Source organism: Tyto alba, unplaced genomic scaffold (assembly GCF_018691265.1).
Source record: "Tyto alba isolate M040663 unplaced genomic scaffold, T.alba_DEE_v4.0 Super-Scaffold_28, whole genome shotgun sequence".
NCBI classification, from domain to species: Eukaryota; Metazoa; Chordata; class Aves; order Strigiformes; family Tytonidae; genus Tyto; species Tyto alba.
In genome coordinates this window covers 4,921,794-4,933,199 of record NW_024881302.1, presented here as the reverse complement: position 1 = coordinate 4,933,199, position 11,406 = coordinate 4,921,794, and positions in this window count along the sequence as shown.

The window sequence follows — 11,406 nt, the reverse complement described above, 5'->3', positions numbered from 1 at the left end:
CCCTCCAGCTGCAGAGGGGTTCAGGCAGAGATGCCATCGCATCTCTTCCAAAAGCCACTGCCACAGCCCTGTCGGCTCCAGAGCTGTCATGCACTGCCATCTGCAAGCAGCAAGGTCAGCGAAGTTGCTAGTGCCCTTTGAGCCTGCTGTGATAAACACACCGTCACAAAGGCTTTATAACACAGCTCAGAACAGGATCTGCCCTTTGTTATCCAAACGAGGTCGAATTTGTGCCAGCACACAGCTATGAGTCACGGCAGGTTTCGATTGGGATTTCTGATTCCTGAACAAGGACTGATGAGGCTCCCTGGTAGCTCCCATTAATCTTCTTCCCCACGGGCTCTGCATGGCTGCAGTTGAAGAGGTTTTGTGTTTGCTCTCACTCATTTGCACAAAAGGTGACCATGCAACAGGTCTGACAGCCAGGACACGGACAGGAAGGATCTTGTCTGGGTTTCAGGCCACAGATTTCACAGCCGTCCTTTGTCATGTCTCAGCAGTGCCTTGGAGAAATGCAGCTGCAAGGAGAGGTTTCAGCCCTTGCTCATGAGACGTGGTGGCTCAAAACAGCTTCTCAAGGGATAAAGGGAGCTGCTTCTCACTGGTGGGGCCAGAGCATCCCATCCCTGGAGAATTTCTTAGCATGACAGCAGTGCAAATGACTGCCCACCACACCAATACTGGTGTCTGTAAGCAGCAAAGCCACCTGCGTTTTTCAGCTCGGCAGGCTTCCTGCTCAAAGCTTTGCAATTTAGGTCTCTCCTTAGTATTTCAGGAAGTTTTCAGACCAATTAAATCTTTAATGATTGCCTTTCCGTTCTTTGCACACTAGCTTCACTTCTGCCTTTGTTTCAGACTAGCTGCATGCCTGTGTAGAAACCACCTTAAACACACCTGGGACAGGAGAAAAATTCATCTCCCTGCACCCCCACTCTCCTCCTCAGACCACATTCTGCCAAGGAGAGGAGAAAGCAGCAGCCTTGGGTTCACAGTCCCAAGAAGTTGAGGGAATTAGTTTTCTATTGAGCCTTTCATTTTCCAGATATCAAAACACTTTGTGAAGTCAGGGCCTGTAGGGAAGCAGAGCTGCTATTTATGTGATCAATAAAAAGTTTTACACGGAGCCTTGGATGCTCACAAAAGATGGGAAAGAATGTAGCTGAAACAGCTCTTCACATGAAAACAAGATGTTTATTGGTATTGAAATACCCTGCTAGGCTGAAATCAGATGCCAAGCAATGTAAGCTCAAGCCAGGATGGCTCTTGTTGGGGAGGGGAAAGGAGCAGGCTGGCTTTTTGCATAAGACTAACTAAAATTTCCCTGTCATTATGTGTAATAATAGAAGGAAAATGCACAGCATGATGAGATGATTGAGGTCGGAGCCAATGGGGATAGAGCCAATAACATTTTATGTATTTTCCTGCCATATGAATTCTTCACACCTTGAACTACTTTTCCTTGATTTTCTTCCTTTTTTTTTCCCTTTTTTTTTATTGAGGCAACAGCCAATAAAAGAAACTAATGGGTTAGAAACCACGTAAGCAGTCTCCCACTGAGCTTTACTCCCCACAGGCTCATTCCATCAAAGAGAAGGCAGCAAAACAGGGCGACTAAATGCTATGTAACAACAAAAACAAGTTGGCTGCTGCCTGCTCTGCCCCACGCTTGGGGCAGATCACATTGTCTGCAGGGGCTGTTGAGTTTGTGGGGACTGTGCCAGTCACCTGGATCAGGGAGAAGAGGACATTTTAGGGCTTTGCATAAGGCAGAACAGCTCGTGTCTTTGCTCTGTGTTTCTCCTTCCCCACTCCTTCAAATGCAAATACATCTGTCTGCCCGCTCCACTTCTTCCTGTGCCACCTCCATGTTTGGAGAAGAGGTTTCTTGCTGCAATTCCTCTTGTGCTGTGTTTGAATCTTGTTTTCTGGCTGGGATGTGCAGATACACTATTCATCCCATAGATCTCCTGCCTGCTCCTTCATCAGGAAGGGTAACTTCATCCCATTCACAATGTCTTCCTTTCTTCACTCCACCTTACTGACCTCAGCAATGTCTAGTTAGCAAATCTGGGGCTCCTGTACACAGCAGATATTACTTCCACCTCATTTCAAGTTTGCCACTCTGACAGGTTTTGTTGTGCTCTTTCTAGCACTTGGTAATTTTGCTCCATAATAACGGGATCAGTGTCTCACAATTAGTGCGAATCTTGGTGCTATGTCCTGGGAAATGAGACACAGTGGGAAAACACTGACTGTCCCCAATGCTTCCTGGGAGAAGTTTCAAAGTAGACTGGAAGAGGCAAACACTGGTTATGGCACACAAATGTAGCTTGCAGAAAGTGCAGCACTAAAACTTACGCTGAGTACAAAGCCTTGCAGTCAGTGTAGAGCAATAGCAGCAACACGATACACAATTCTATCAGGGGCTCTGGAAGTTGGAATAAGGACTTTATGTGGGATAAACTCAAGGCTTTTTGTAAAGACTTGTCCTTCCCCTGAATCCTGCTAGCTCCACATTTGGTATGTTTGCTCAGCGGGGTGGGCAATGCAGCATAGGGTGTCCTGCACCCTCCGCCCCAGGCACCACATCTTACCTGTGCTTCTCTCCGAGATCTCTCCCACCCTGTGCAAGCCACAGTTGTGGAGCTGCTCTTAATTTCCTGCATTACCTAGTCACAAGCAGTGCTGTTGGTTATCTGAAAAGATACAGGAAAAGAGCATAAGAAGATAATAAGTCTTATTTACAGCTTGGATAATCTGCATTTTAGAGTGAGACACTGTATGTAAAAATCAGGAAAGACAAAGGGGCACCTTGCAAAAGTGAGTGTTGCCTGGGCAACGTCAGCATCTGCATCCCCGCATCTCCCCGGCCCCGTGCTTAGCAAATATCCTCACCATGGTGCCTCCGTGCCTGTTCAGACTTACACCTTGCCCCCCCTCCCTCGCATCCACATCTGTTTCTCCAAGGTGAATGCACAGATATTGGCACGAGAAGTCTACATATGCCACTGGCAAGAAATGAATCTTCCTTCAGCCTTTCAGCTTGTCTCACCTGCTGTGCTCTGCAAAGTCTCAGGTCTCTGCTTGCACACAGTGCAAGCTTCACCCCATGCACGTGCCTTCAGATGGAGCCAGGCACAGTTGTGCCCTCCCTGTTTGGAGCTGAACCATAGATCCCATGTATCTGGCTGTGTCTTATCTCAAAGTTGCTTTTATGCAGTAGTTAGGCTTGAGGACAGATGCTTTTTTTTCCCCTCCACCCCTGCTTTTTTTTTTTAACACTGTAAAAGAAAAACACACTCATCTTCCAGAGTTGGGAGTTCTCTTGACAGCAGAACAGTGTGATGGATGTTCCAGGGCATCATTTCATCAGAGTATCAAGTCATGAGGTTGGCTACTGCCATTCATTCTTGTCATTTGAATCTTCTTGATCTGTACAATCACATTAAAATCCTGTAAGAGAAAAGTGCTGCACATCTCCTCATCAGGGAGGGCTATGTCGGTTCATTCATCCAGCCCCAGGACAGCGTAAATGGAGGGGAACTCTTTGTCTGACTATTCATTGAAAATGAAACAAAAAATTCTGGTGGTACCTAACCCCAATCCAAATCCATTTTCAAAAGGAAGAGGACAATTGTCATGGCATTTATTTTTTGTAGTTTTCTCCACTCCAATCATATTAAAAGTTGGAGTTTTCCTCTTGCCAATGACAAAAGGAATTTGCCTTTCTTATGCCTTTTACTCTGACTTTTTCTTTTTACCATCTTGAGTAGTGGGCTGGTGGCCAGATTTCTGAAAGTATTTAAGCATCGCCAGATGCAGCTGGGTACCTGGAGGGATTTTTCAAAAGCTTCTTGCTGTAATTGTTTATGATATTCTTCACTTCCCATCATGATCTCTTTGGTAGCATCCCTATTCCTGCCAGCATTGCATCTCCTATTGCAGAACTGAATTGGATTTTGATTTTCTTACTTTTAGTCTCAGAACTCCAGGGAACTGTACAACGGAAGGGGAAAATGGGCAAAATTTGCTGCAAATGGTTACATTTGCATAGAGTTTAGTGTTCTTATAAATACCAATGGGATACTGAGAAGGTGCATGCTTTCATTTACAGTAGCAGAACTTCAGTATAAGCAGAGTCTTTTCATAGATGGGATCTTGCATTGAGAAACATACAGAAAAATCAACTGCCTGCTCCCTTTAAAATGCAAAATATTGCAAAATTGCAACATAATGGCCAAATTTACCAGTGGATTTTGAGCATTTGTGTGTTTTCTTAGAAGCAGCAGTTAATTTGCTGAGAGCCTCCTTGTCACTTTTTCCCAGTGTAAACTCTGGGGGTCACATTTGTGTTGTTATTAATAACCAGATAAAAAACTGAGTGAGATTTGCAGGCAGATCTGCAGAAAGTAGCAGTGTGAGGTTGTCCTCCTCCACCAGGACAAGCTGCAGGAGCCATCTCAGCCCAGGATTGTTATTAAGGATGCAATTTCCATCCTACACTGCCATCTATAGCGCAGTGCTGTACACAGCAAACAGCATCGCGAAAATCAGACCAGAAGCCAAAAAAACCACCCCAACTGAGGCAGCAGGCTGTAAGAAACTTTAGTGCAATGAATTAAACTGGCATTTTAGGGACCATGGCCCATGTTGTGCTGCACTGGATGGGAGTGGAAGAGCTTGGGGTGTGAGTCCCACCTGCCCTCATGTCTGAGCATCCCTGATTTTGGGGGGTTTGTAACATAAATTCATTCCCTCCAAATCAATACAGAAATGGCCAGCTTTCTCCAGGGGACAGCTCAAGATATAATAAATCAGAGGCGTGAAACCAAATCCCGTTTTGACTTTGATGAGCAAAGGGAATTTCTCTTTATTTTTTATTTTTAAACCAGATGTTGCTTTCATGCTCTGAAACCTCTGAAACAGCTGAATGGATTTTCTTCAAACTCCTCACACACACAAAAATTCACCTTTGGGCTGCAAACAAGCTTAAGAAATTGCACTGCAATGAAGATTATTTTTTTTTTCTACTCCTCTCTTCCTTTTTTTTTGATTTGGAAAGTTAAAAGGATCTTAAAATAGAAGCTGAGAATTGGATTATATGTCCCTCTGTTAACTCTTAGCACTGCTCCAAGTCTGCAATTATAGTTTCTTAAGGTGCCTGGCTCCCATCTTTCTTATGCTTCCAGCTGCCACATTTTTTATTAAAATAACTGCTAAAATAATGTTGAGGACCAGCTCATCTCTAGCGCAATTTGAAGAGGGAGCTTTGCTGAGAAAACTAAGAAAGCTGAGGTTTGGCCCAATTGCCAAATTGACCTGTGAAATTGGGGAAGGAGATGGAGGTCACAGAAGCTGGGGAGCCCTAAATCGGAAGAAACGCCCCCTGTGCTCTTTGTGGCTCACCAGCATTCTTTGGCAGGAGAGACAGAGGAATGGCGCAGCGGTGTCAAGTGCTTTCGTCTGAGCCATTTGGTATTGAAATATGTATCATGAAACCTGCAATCTTAATAGAGCAGAAAAATAGCACAGCCAGGTCACCACCAGGAATGGATACCTCACAGGCAGCTAGAAAGCGACATAAGAAATAAAAGGTGTAGTTATAGCATATACATAACATATGTAGTTATCTAAGAAACCTTGTAATACTGCAGAAATCTCAGGCTTGTTCCCATCAGTTCTCTGTTTTTCAAGATCAAGCCAAGAGCAGCTTCCAACAGAAAGGTTGTGTGGGATGCCTCATCCCAACAACAGCCTCATGGCAATATTCATTAACGGTCTGGGAAATGCATATCTAGCTTATTACAGTCCCTTTCTGTACTGTATGGGAGTATCTAGGGGCATTGAATGCTTGGAAAATGTTTTAATTGACAAAGGTTGGGCCAGAACCATTCAGCTCCTGCTCTCACCATTAATTTTCAGTGACCCCCATTTGTGCTGATGAAATATCTTGCATGAGTAACTACTCCCAGCCTGAACACAAAGCAGATGAAGCCCTGTGTGGGTACGGGAGGAAAGCAGGATTTGGATTTCCCAGATAAAGGATTTCAGCCACCCAAAAGCACTGGAGATTGAGGGGGAGCCGTTTGTGACCCCTGGAAAGGATTTGGTAGGAGCAGCCCTTCACACAGAGGAGCCAAGCAGGCTCTGTGCAGATGGTTGCATTAGTCAGCTTGGCTGCTAGCTGTTTTAACAGAAAATTATATGCTAAATCAAGCACTGGGAAACAAATTGCACACTTGGCTTGACTGGAAGGCCAGCGTCTGGCACAGATAGCTTTTCTCAATGGAAGTGCATCTACCTCCCACGGGACGTGCTGTCAGGATTTGCCTTTAGCAATGCTGGATGGCCAGAGCAAAAGCCAGACTCTTAAGGGCAGCTTCAGCACATGGGTGCTGTATTTGCTGCCAAAGTATGTGCATCTTTCCTGGTTTTCCACTAAGGAAAGTGTATGGCATGGGGCTAGCTGCTGGATGTTTGTCTTGGGGTGGGAAGCAAAGCAAAGGGCTTTTCCAGGGAAGGGCTGAAGCCTGCTTGGCTAAAGCCCTTTGGGCAAGCCAACACGTTCCTGGAAGGATGAGAAGCAGATTCATGTGCCCTCATGAAGGGGCAGCATCTCTTGCTCTCAAGCTGGAGGAAGGAAGGGGTAAACCAGAAACTCACGTTAGCCTCTTAGCTAACAAACCCCGCAGTAAACTTTCCCTGTTTACACCTACAGTAATTCCTCCCCTTGTTTTTGCAAGCCTAGTTCAATTTTCTTTCTATTCTTGTGCATGTATCTCCAAATAGCCAATTACTCATGTTAGACCCTGCCAATAAATTGTATGCTTTTTATTTGTTTCCCTTCCTTCCGGAGTCGGTTTGCATTAAGTACCACTGCAGCGTGCAGAAGGGGTTGAGGCAACGCCTTGGTGGCCACATAAACCAAGTTATTATTGAGCATGGCCCCTCTTTCTTGCAAAAGGAGCCCTTGGAAGATGCAAGCAGCTGGAATATGGGTATTTTCATGACCATAAAAACTTCATTTAACGTTTATTACTATTGAAAAGCCTTGGATAGGTGCATTTCTCATCCAGCTGGTTAATCGGAGGTTAGAGGCCACCACACCAACAATTACACAGATATGTACCTTTGTGCGTGTATAAGCCATGTATCTCAACCTCTTTCCAAAAGAAAATCAAAGGCAAAGTGTTGCTAGCATGGAGACACACAAAGAGTACCCTCTCTTTTTCATCTGAGACTCCAGTGCAGGCTCGCAACGCCCACTTAGGCTCCTTTCAGCTCCCAACATGCCTCTGGGTTGCCTAGCAATGCTAACAATATTTTATGAGGCCTTATTCCAGAGGCACATTTTGCTAATGCTGAATTTTAGCTAGAAGCTCCCAGAGAAGCATGGTAGAAGCCTGAGATAGCATCACACCAATTTAATACATCCAGGATACAGGGGAAAAAGAAAAAAAAACCAAATTATCGTGATGTGCATTTGGCAATAAGGCTGTAGCAACACAAACATTTATCTGTGAATGTGCCAAGGTTCCAAACCAGCACCTCCGAAAGGAACTGGCTGCTGATGGACAGAGGCTTCTTAGCAAACACCTAATGGAAAGAAATGATGAGGGAAAGCAGCAACTTCTGGATGAATGGGACAGAAAGGATTCAGTAGAACCAGCTGTTGCCATCCTAATGTTGGGTGCCTCCAGGGAAGGCTGACTCCATTGCCCGTGGTTGCCCCCCAAGGTTGCTGATGCTGGGAATTAAATGGGCTGATGGAACTGTGGGCTCCAGCATGGCTCGGAGAGCCTGGGGGGAGCTGTGACCCCGGGGTCCCCCACTGCCTGGGCTGACCACAGAGCTCCACCCTGGCAAGGCCCTTGGCACACACGCAGCTCCCCAAAAGCAATGGGTTCAGGGCTGTGGGCCCCCAGGTCCCACAGCAGCAGACCCTGAGGTCTGCACTTGTCGAGGTGATGCATTAAACTGGCACGACCTGGATGGGACACCCGTGGTAAATCCATCCCAGCTGGGCTGCAGCACAGGTGATCGCAGAATCCCACCTGGGCGGCTGCTTCGCAGCTCTGCGCACCAGCAAAGGTCAGATGCTGAGCTGGGACAGGATGGGAACAGGTCTGCTGGCGGAGCAGCGGGCAGGTGGAGGGAGTCTGGTGGGAGATAACATCGATCAAATTACTTTCTGCTCTGAGCTAGATGGATGATAAAGGTACCAAAATGCATAAATTTGTTTCAAATCACATTCCCTTGGTTTCTCCCTCTCTAGCCCCAAACAAACATATAAACCAGGCATAAACAAGCCAGTAGAGTTAGAGTCAATGTTTCCAAAGGCTACAGAGTTCCTACTTTTATTTTTTAGTTTGGCTAATGCAAACTTTGTCCAAGACTCACACCTTCTGTAAGTTACTTTTCATGGTTCAGGTTTTTTAAACCCTACCTTTAAAAAGAAGAATAGCACCCTTCATTTCATCAAAGATTACTCCATAATAGTAATCTCTTGCTAACATAAACTGAATTTGATTCAACCATTAAACTCTTACATTATTATTATTTTGTTGGTGAAGAATGACCTTTTGTTAAATTCAGCAATTGTTTCATTTCTGTATAACATGTATTTATTAAAAAAAAAAAATCAATAGACATGTTTTCATGCCTTCTTATTTCTCTCTCCCTGTTTTTGGAGAGTTTTTCTTTTTATTCAATTTCCAGGGTGCACAGGGTTTTTTCCTAAGCAGGTAAACACATCCCCTCCTGCCTGTAAAGCAAGTGCATTAGCATGAGAGAACTGGTAAGTGAAAATTATTCTAAACTGAAGTGAGATGCATTTCATTGATTTTTTTCACTGGCCCAGCTGAAGGACAAGTAAACTGGATTTTTAAAATCCTTTTGCTTTTAATACTGTATGGTATTATTAGTAACGTAAGTAAGTAAAACTTTTTATAGTAGATGTTTTTCTAAAGTTGACAGTGTGCCCTTAAATTAATGCATGACGATTGTCAATACAGAGTTTTCCAGCACTTACAGCAAACACCCTTATCACACTAACATAACTATTGCAACCAAGAGGAAAAGGGAGTGCAGAATGGGAAAAGGGGAGATTTTCACACTTAATCCAGGATTTTACTGGGAACCAGAGTTAGTGCTGGAAATATAATCAAAGGTTAGGTTTGCTCAGTGATTTAGATGTGTCTGCAAAACAGCTGGACATCTGCAGGAGAGTGCCTCCCCCAGCATCTGCTCCCTGCTGAGAGGCTCCACTGATCCCAAAGGATGCTCACCTACTGAAAGCAAATACGGTTTACAAGTGTCTTTGCCAGTCCCTACTTCAAGGATAACCCGTTGATGACCAAACCCAAGAATAGGTCACAGCAACTTCAAATTTCCTCTACAGGGATGCTACACAGCAGCTGAAGTCCAGAGCTGTTCCCACATGGGTCCCTGGACTCCTTGGCTGGGTCCGTGTCAGGGCACTGAACCTTCACCTCACCTCTGTGGTTCCCCATCCCTTACTTGAGAAAAATCAAAGCCACATGAAGACCCACCACCACATCCTTCCTCCAGGTTTAACTCGCCCAGGAGGGTGCCCACCACATATGTGCAGTCCCAGGATGGCCCACGTGATGTAGCAAGGAGGCCATTTACACACACAACCTGGTGGTTATGGATCTGATTCCAGACTTCCCTGGCCTCCCCTGTGTGGTTTATGCTTGTGAAAATATAGGAAGGAAGTGGGGATCGGGTGTGACCACAGTGATTTTGGCAGCATATTACACTGGCTGTATATCATGATAGATTCATCATCATAGGTGTGAATCACAATGTAAAGTTTGGGACAGTAAACACGCAGGTCCTGTGATTTTTGTTTAAATGTTTTGTAATAAAACAGGGAAAATTCTGTAGCTTTACTGTCCCCTCTAGCTTCTCAGGTAGACTGTAAAGCAAGATATTTAAGATCAGCTGCTTCCAACCCTCCAGACAATGCATGGAGCTTGTTTTCAACAGCGACAGGCAGTATACGCTACAGTTGCTCATAAAAGTTCAAAACCACATTCCTTTTGGGCTGAAAGGCTTTGTGTTTGATATCAGATTTTATATTTATTGGTTCAGTTGTTTTTAGCTGTTGAAAAGTATGTGGGTTTTTTTTCCTCTGTTTGTATCGATGGAAAGTGAGAAAATGAGATCATTCAAAAATGACTAAAGCAAATAATTCAGACCTGGCTTGTGCTATGGATTTCACCGAGGTCTATGTTTCAAGCCAGAATGAAAGTAAGTTAGCTAAGTGCCTTAAAGCTCAAAGCACATAGACCAGTGTAAATTTTATGAATTATTTTAACTGCAACCCATGAAATGGTATTGCTTTTGTAAAATTATCTCGACAACAAATGGTCTTGTTCAAGGCTTTCCAAAATGGGCTATCATACATCAGACAGGCTCTGGCTTGGATTCTAGAAAAGCGACAGCATTTCTGCATGGGGAATGAGCAGATCACATAATCTCTTAGGGAATGGCAGAGTCTGGGCATCAGATGTTCCTAGGTCTTTATTGTATTTCAGAGAACTTGCTGTGAAAATATATTCTTGATAAGTGTGATTTAAAAAAAATTCCCTGTGAAACCTAAATAAACTGTGATAGAAACATTTCCAGCATGCTGGAGTTTACAGTAAACAGGATCACAGCTGATTTAAAAATGAAAAAATTCATTACTATAGAAAGAACAATCTTTCCAGGCTGTGCTGTTCTTGGGAAGGAGCTAACAAATGCAGCATCTCATTTAGTCCCATCTTGCCAGGCACCAAGGCCGCTGCTCAGCACCCATGAAGCACACAGCATCTTGCAGGAGGCAGCCCTGACTGAGCAGGGTTTAAGCGATGCCCTCCTTGAGCTAGGTCCCACTGTCTGCATGCTTTTTTCTGCCTCCGATACTGCTCCTTTCAGTATAGCAGCCTACTGGCATTAGGAAAAAAAATGGTAGGTTTGCATCCTTTGTGAGATTTTGGGACCATAAGTGCTCCCACCACATTTCTGACTCACCGGTGTTGTTTTCTTCAACCTTCTGCTGATTAAAAGCTGTGTGGGAGAAGAAAGAATTCCTCTATCATTGTATCACCTCCTCCACAGGCCAACCCTTTCTTATCAGGTCATCTGGATTAAAAGCTGGCTCAGAGCCATTGTGAAAGATTTGTAAAGATGTTGTGATTGAAGAGGGGTATTTACAGGTGTCCCAGATGGGATTAGACCCACCATTAGATGTGCTTCCAAGACCCTCAGCAGCAGGTCAAATCCTCAATGCCGCTGTGAACCTCGCAGGTGCCCTCCTGGTCAGAGATTCGTGTTGTGGCTGCAGCCTCTGCAGGCAGGCGGATTTATATGGGTTGCCCCAGATCAGGACCAAGGGTC